Source organism: Capsicum annuum, chromosome 6 (assembly GCF_002878395.1).
Source record: "Capsicum annuum cultivar UCD-10X-F1 chromosome 6, UCD10Xv1.1, whole genome shotgun sequence".
NCBI lineage: Eukaryota > Viridiplantae > Streptophyta > Magnoliopsida > Solanales > Solanaceae > Capsicum > Capsicum annuum.
Genome location: NC_061116.1, coordinates 100,212,422 through 100,218,522, shown reverse-complemented (window position 1 = coordinate 100,218,522; position 6,101 = coordinate 100,212,422). Strand labels below are relative to the sequence as shown.

Genomic DNA, 6,101 nt, shown 5'->3' with positions numbered 1-6,101 from the left:
ACCACTCCAAGTCAATGCGCGGACTAGTTTAATCATTGAATCACTTCATAAGAAAAGAAGAAGATGCTCTGATCCCTGCGTCTCATAGGGATGCAACATCCGGGGATAGTTAGTGGTTGGAATGCAAGAATGTATCTCAAGGATAAGGATAAAATAGTATAGTTGATAAATCCATGTCTAGCTATCGTATGCAATCACATTTACATCAGAATAGGCATATTGAAAATACATACACATGTAATGACACAACAAGTCAAATCATGGAACAAGTAATAACATGCATTTATGACATAATCATTTATGAGACAAGAGATAAAGGACTACCAACCTTCCACACATATATTTTAGACACATAGAATCCTTTATGCTACAATAAGCAAGGGGACATGAGCCTCGAGCCAACATATCTTATATGGTAAGCAGACTTGGACCAAAAATTAACACGCTTTGCATGGTAAGCGAACCTAGTTCACGAACCAACACTCTATATATGGTAAGTAGACTTGGACCACAAACCAATATGCCTTATATGGTAAGTGAACTTGGACTACAAACCAACACACCTTATATAGTAAGTGGACTTGGATAACAAACCAACACTTCTTACATGGTAAGCAGACTTAGACCACAAACCAACACGCTTTGAATGATAAGCGGACTTAGACCACAAACCAATATGCCTTATATGGTAAGCGGAGTTAGACCACGAATCAACAAGTCCCTACATACATACTAGGACCCATTAAATTCATCACATAGGAACTCAACCCATCTAAGGGCATTCAAGCCATCAAGGCAACATCTCAACACCATAGAGCATCACAGGGTCTCAACCGGCCTCTTTGACCATTGCTCACATTGTTAGGCCGAAGTCCTTAGTTCATAACAAAATGCAAGTTCTTTCAAGGTCATTAAGACTCCTACGAATAATAATTCATACTTATTAATCTTATACACACCTTTTATTCAAACACAATTCGAGTTCATACTTTAGAGACTATAACCGTTTAGTCAACCAATCATCAAGGATATACTTTTAGTTATCATGTGGCCAACAAGGCCTTTATTGAATATTTAACAAGCATTCACATGCATTCAATTCCATACATAAGGTCTATACAAAATTTAGCCAAATTTAACACTTTACATGATCATATGGCCCTCATGGGGGCCTTCATTGTTCAACCCCTTTCAATAGGCCATTGCATTAATTCATTTCATCACACATTTCAAGTTATGTCCATCATGACCCACATAAACTATTCACTTTTAATTAGCAAGCTTATACCACCTTTTTACCATATTAAGGCCTAACACATATGTCAAGTCCATTTTCATGCTTAGGGTTTTAACACCTTTTTAGTCATTAACCCAACAATATCATCTATTATACTATACGTGGATCCCAATATTTTTTTCAACATCATTTATCACTTGATCATACTCATTTGGCCATTTCCCTAATTTGCTATACTATCAACATGTTTTTAGTTATTTTGCTTACATATTTTCATAAATATCTTATATGGGTCCTTTCAATAATGTTATTTTCATGGTAGAAATAATTAGAACTAGGGTTCCTTAAGACCCTCATGTTAAAAATCACACAAGCAACCACATATGCAATCTAAAATCCATTACATATATCAACTCAAATTTAGGCATGATTCATCATTATTTATTTTTAGATAACAAAAACATTTAATTCAAAACCACTATGTAAACTCACAAATACAAGTGTGAAAAAAATGGGTTTAGAGTTATTTAAAGAGGGTAAAGGTACATTCCTTAAATAGGATGACACACCAACAATCTTGACTCTCCTTCTTTCCATAAGATGAACACCTCCAGACCCTAGCCTTAAATATTTCTTCCAAGAGCCTTTAGAGTATTTAGGAGTGTTTATGTCATGTAAAATAAAGACTTAGGAGGCTGATATTCCTTATATATTGAGAGGATTTAGGGTTTTAGGCATGGAAAAAATGACCAAAAGGTCCCTGGTTAAAAGATGGAAAACACAAATGTGTAGGGGTATGACTCCCCCTCATGGTTCACTTGGCAATGGTAACCTAGGGTACGAGTAGTACCCTAAATCAAACCCTAGCCTTTTCCTAGATCAACCACACTATTGTAGGTATGAAAAGGGACCTTTGAGTTATAAACAAGGGTTTGACTCACTCTCTAATCGTGAGCTCAACTCGTCACCTAAATAGTGAACTCTAGGTTTGAGATTTTACTCTATACGGTGAGCTAGTATACGACTCATAAGCTTTTTTAAGACCAAGTAATGACCTTTTTAAATGGAGGATAGTATATTACCTTAATATACTACTGAAGATATGATAGGGGAGGGCATGGTGGGTATGACTTGTGACCTAGGGTATCAGTTGAGTACCCCCAACATTATCTACTCTAGAGGCATCAAACGTTGATGTTTTCTCAATGGTTCCAAGTTCTACATGGTTCAAATCTCTTCCAATTTGATAGGAAAGTAAATATACTAGTTAACACCTCAACATACACCAAAAAAATCTTTACACAAGTAAGAAACAACACACTATGAGGATTAAACACAACAAACATATCATGATCACTACCGATCAACCAAAACATTTCAAGGCTATATTCTTAGGTTTTTCAAGCTTATATTTACACAAAGTTGTTAAAATTTCTATGAGAATGTGAGGAGTAGGGAGTTAGAGTTTGAGGTTAAGGATAGGGTGTTTGAATGTGTCTCTCATGAAGGGAGTGATACAGTTTGGGAAGAAGGGGAAGCTTAGTCCCCCTGTATATTAGTTCATACTTGGTTTTTAAATGGGTTGGAAATGTTGTATATGTGTTGGAGTTGCCTTCTATTTTGATCTCTATTCACTCGAAATTCCATGTTTCCATGTTGAGGATGTGTGTGGGTGATCCGTCGCATATTGTACCTATAAAAAATATTGGTATTTTGAATTCTCTTTATTAAGAGAAGGTCCTTATTGAAATCTTAGATTGGCAGGTTCTTCAGTTTCATACCAAGGATGTATCTTTGGTGAAGATTCTATGAGGAACCACAAGGTGGAAGAGGCTACATGGGAAACGGAAGAGGTCATGAATTCCAAGTATCCATTCTTATTTCCCATTCCAGATAATCGTGCCTAAGGTATAAATTGATCTTAACATCTTTGTTTTCTATCTTATAGGTAAGAGTGGATTTTGAATTCCTTGGTAATCTATTTTCAATCTTAAAGGTAAGTGTAGGTGTGTTTGGGACAAGCTGATAATCCCTTCTCTAAAAGTATAGGTATTGAGACAAGATTGTTTTTGTTCCTTATTTATGTATTTATTATGAAGGTTACTAAATATGGTCCCAAAAATTTTTTGTATATGGTCCCAAATAATATACAATTGAAGGCATGAGCGGGAATGTTTTGTTTTTGTTCTTTTACCAAAAAATAAAGCGCCAATTCCATTTCTTTATCAAAAGTTAAAGCACCAATTGTGTATTTGCTGAAAGTGAATAATTAAAAAAAAATTTCTTCTGAAAATTAAACTATCGATAATTGAACCCTAATTACTCCAACACTTCCAATTTCCACTCTCGATCTGCTCTTTGTTATCTTAATGAGAGAGAATTTTTCTCACAGCTCTACCCTAAATCAAAGAATTTCAAGGTATGCCTCAACTTCCAATTGATCAATGTTGTTATTTTTCATTAATAGGATGCTCGATTTTTGTATTAATATCAAAATTTTTCTTGTTTTTCAATTCTGACTGATCAGCTCTGCCTAATCTCAACGAGAGATAGTTTTTTTCACAACTCTAACCTAAATCGACAATATAGTTTTTCTCGTAGCTCTAACCTAAATCAACAAATTTTAGGTATGCCTCGCTTTCGAATCAATTGAGTTATTGTTTTTCATTCATTGGCTGTTGAATTGTGATATTAATTTCACAATTTTGCTTATTTTCTAAATGATTGAGTTGTTGTTTTGATTATCTTTGTTACTTACTTAGTCATATAAGAAGTTCCAATCTTTAGAATCTATCTGTCTGGTTACAAATTTTGGAAATTTGGTGACATTTCTGTAGATAGTACAGGCCTATACTAGCTTTTTGGTGCAACATAGCCTTACGAAATGATGTTGATTCCATGTTAGATATGACCAAGGATTTGCACAGTTTGTAATTTAACCCTCTCTTAGTACTGTTATATCATTTTTAAAATATCATTATTTATAAAAGCAATTAGATACATAACTTTCATTTATGTTTGACTCATTTTGTTCTATTGATACACATTTGATGTGAGAATTGTTATATCTTGAGCCAGACAAGGTTGAATCATTGATATTAATAAAGTCTAGTTCATGTAAACTTGTAGTTGTTTATTATGTTGATTGAGCAGTACTTTTTGACAACATATTGAAATTGTTGATAATGTGACTTATGGAAAAAGATTAATTGCACTGACAATTGGTTATTTTGATGTTGCTGAAAAATGAAGGGGCTTCTTATTCCGGAGATTTGGAACTGTTTCTATAACCTTATTAAGACAATGTATTTGTGTGCAGTAGAACTGAATTTTGTGTCAGAAAAGAGAGCTGAGATTTTTTTAAGATTTTTTGGAGATACAAAATATTACATGCTACAATAAGCTTCCAAGATTTTAGATTCTCTATCTCTTGTCCTTGTTATCTGGAGTTGGGAGTCTATCGGAAACAACCTCTTTAGTAATAATGGTATGGACTGCGTACACTCTACCCTCTCTGTTCTATTTAGCCAACCTGCTGGATCAATGAGACTACCTAGGTACGATTGCATCACTATAGTTCTTGAATATTCTTTCCTTGGACTACCAATGTACATTTTGAATTTATTTTTAACTGATTCAACGTCTAGACTTACTATTATGTCACAGAATTGAATTGAACTCCCTGTAGCCTGATTTGGGTTCGTCCTTGTGCAGTCACCATGTTTTTTTGATTTTTATTCGGTTTTATAGCTATGATCTTGCATTTATAGAACACAACAGCTGTATTTCAAAATATAAAATTGACAGTACCTATCACATAGGAGTCTCGATAGAACTGCCTTAGAGAATGAGTGTAAAGGGTGTCTTGATAAGCATCGATACGACAACAATTTATGACAGACATGTCAGCTCCAACTCAAAGAGCCACAGCTTGGTGTTTTTCTGATCCTACTATTTTTTGTATACATATGTCCTATAGTATAAATCCTTTGCCAATTGCATCCAGAGTGGCGGAGCAGAAGGTCTTTGATCCATCCATAACATTGGGACTATCAGTTATTTTGCTGGAATAATAAATACATGCCATCACCAACAATAATCAAGTTCATTTTCTTCATAGTAACCTCAACATTCTCTTCATAAACCCCCTTCTTGACATAGATCAAATACCGCCTGTTTGATAATCCCCAATACCCTCCTGTGCAACCACTATATTTGCTTTAATGTCCTTACTCTTCACTCTCTATCAGATTACTATCTCGCAAATGGATCCAAGATGATATTCTCCCTAAATGCCGCGTAAAAAATTCCTAATTCTTCACCCTTACAGATGCGAGCATCGCCATTGCTGCCTTAGGTCTCAAGAACAACTTGTCAAGAATCATTTTGTTCTCAGTGGTTTTAGTAACCTATTGACACTATTATAGCTCGGGATGTTAATTGGTCAAGTTTTTATTGTTTAGCAAATATTGAAATTATATTTATTATACTTTGTTATTTTCAGCAATAATTTTATATTTAACAATCAAATATATACTTTTATGATATTAAGTTTAAGGACGTACCATTAGTAATAAATTATAGATACAAATATAATATTGTTTGGTCTAAACATTAATTTAGGACGAGTTAGTAGCTTATCTCTAAATGTTAATCAAGGATGGGTTAGTTTCTCGTCTCTAAAGATTAATCAAGGACAAGTTAATTACTTGTCCAAATAGAGTAATTTAGGACAAGGTAGTTACTCATCGCAGAAAGGTTTTAGCGACCATAAATAACTACTTTTAAAAAATGAAAATCATATATTTGGGATAACATATATGGTCTCTAAAAGTGTTTTTGAGACCGGATATGTTACCGTCAC

The 6,101-nt window shown here is 34.1% G+C and overlaps 1 pseudogene; it reads right to left on the bottom strand.

The window, feature by feature from the left end:
- Window positions 1-4,496: 4,496 nt before the first annotated feature.
- LOC107874218 overlaps window positions 4,497-6,101 on the bottom strand; it is a 64,135-nt pseudogene continuing 62,530 nt past the window's right edge.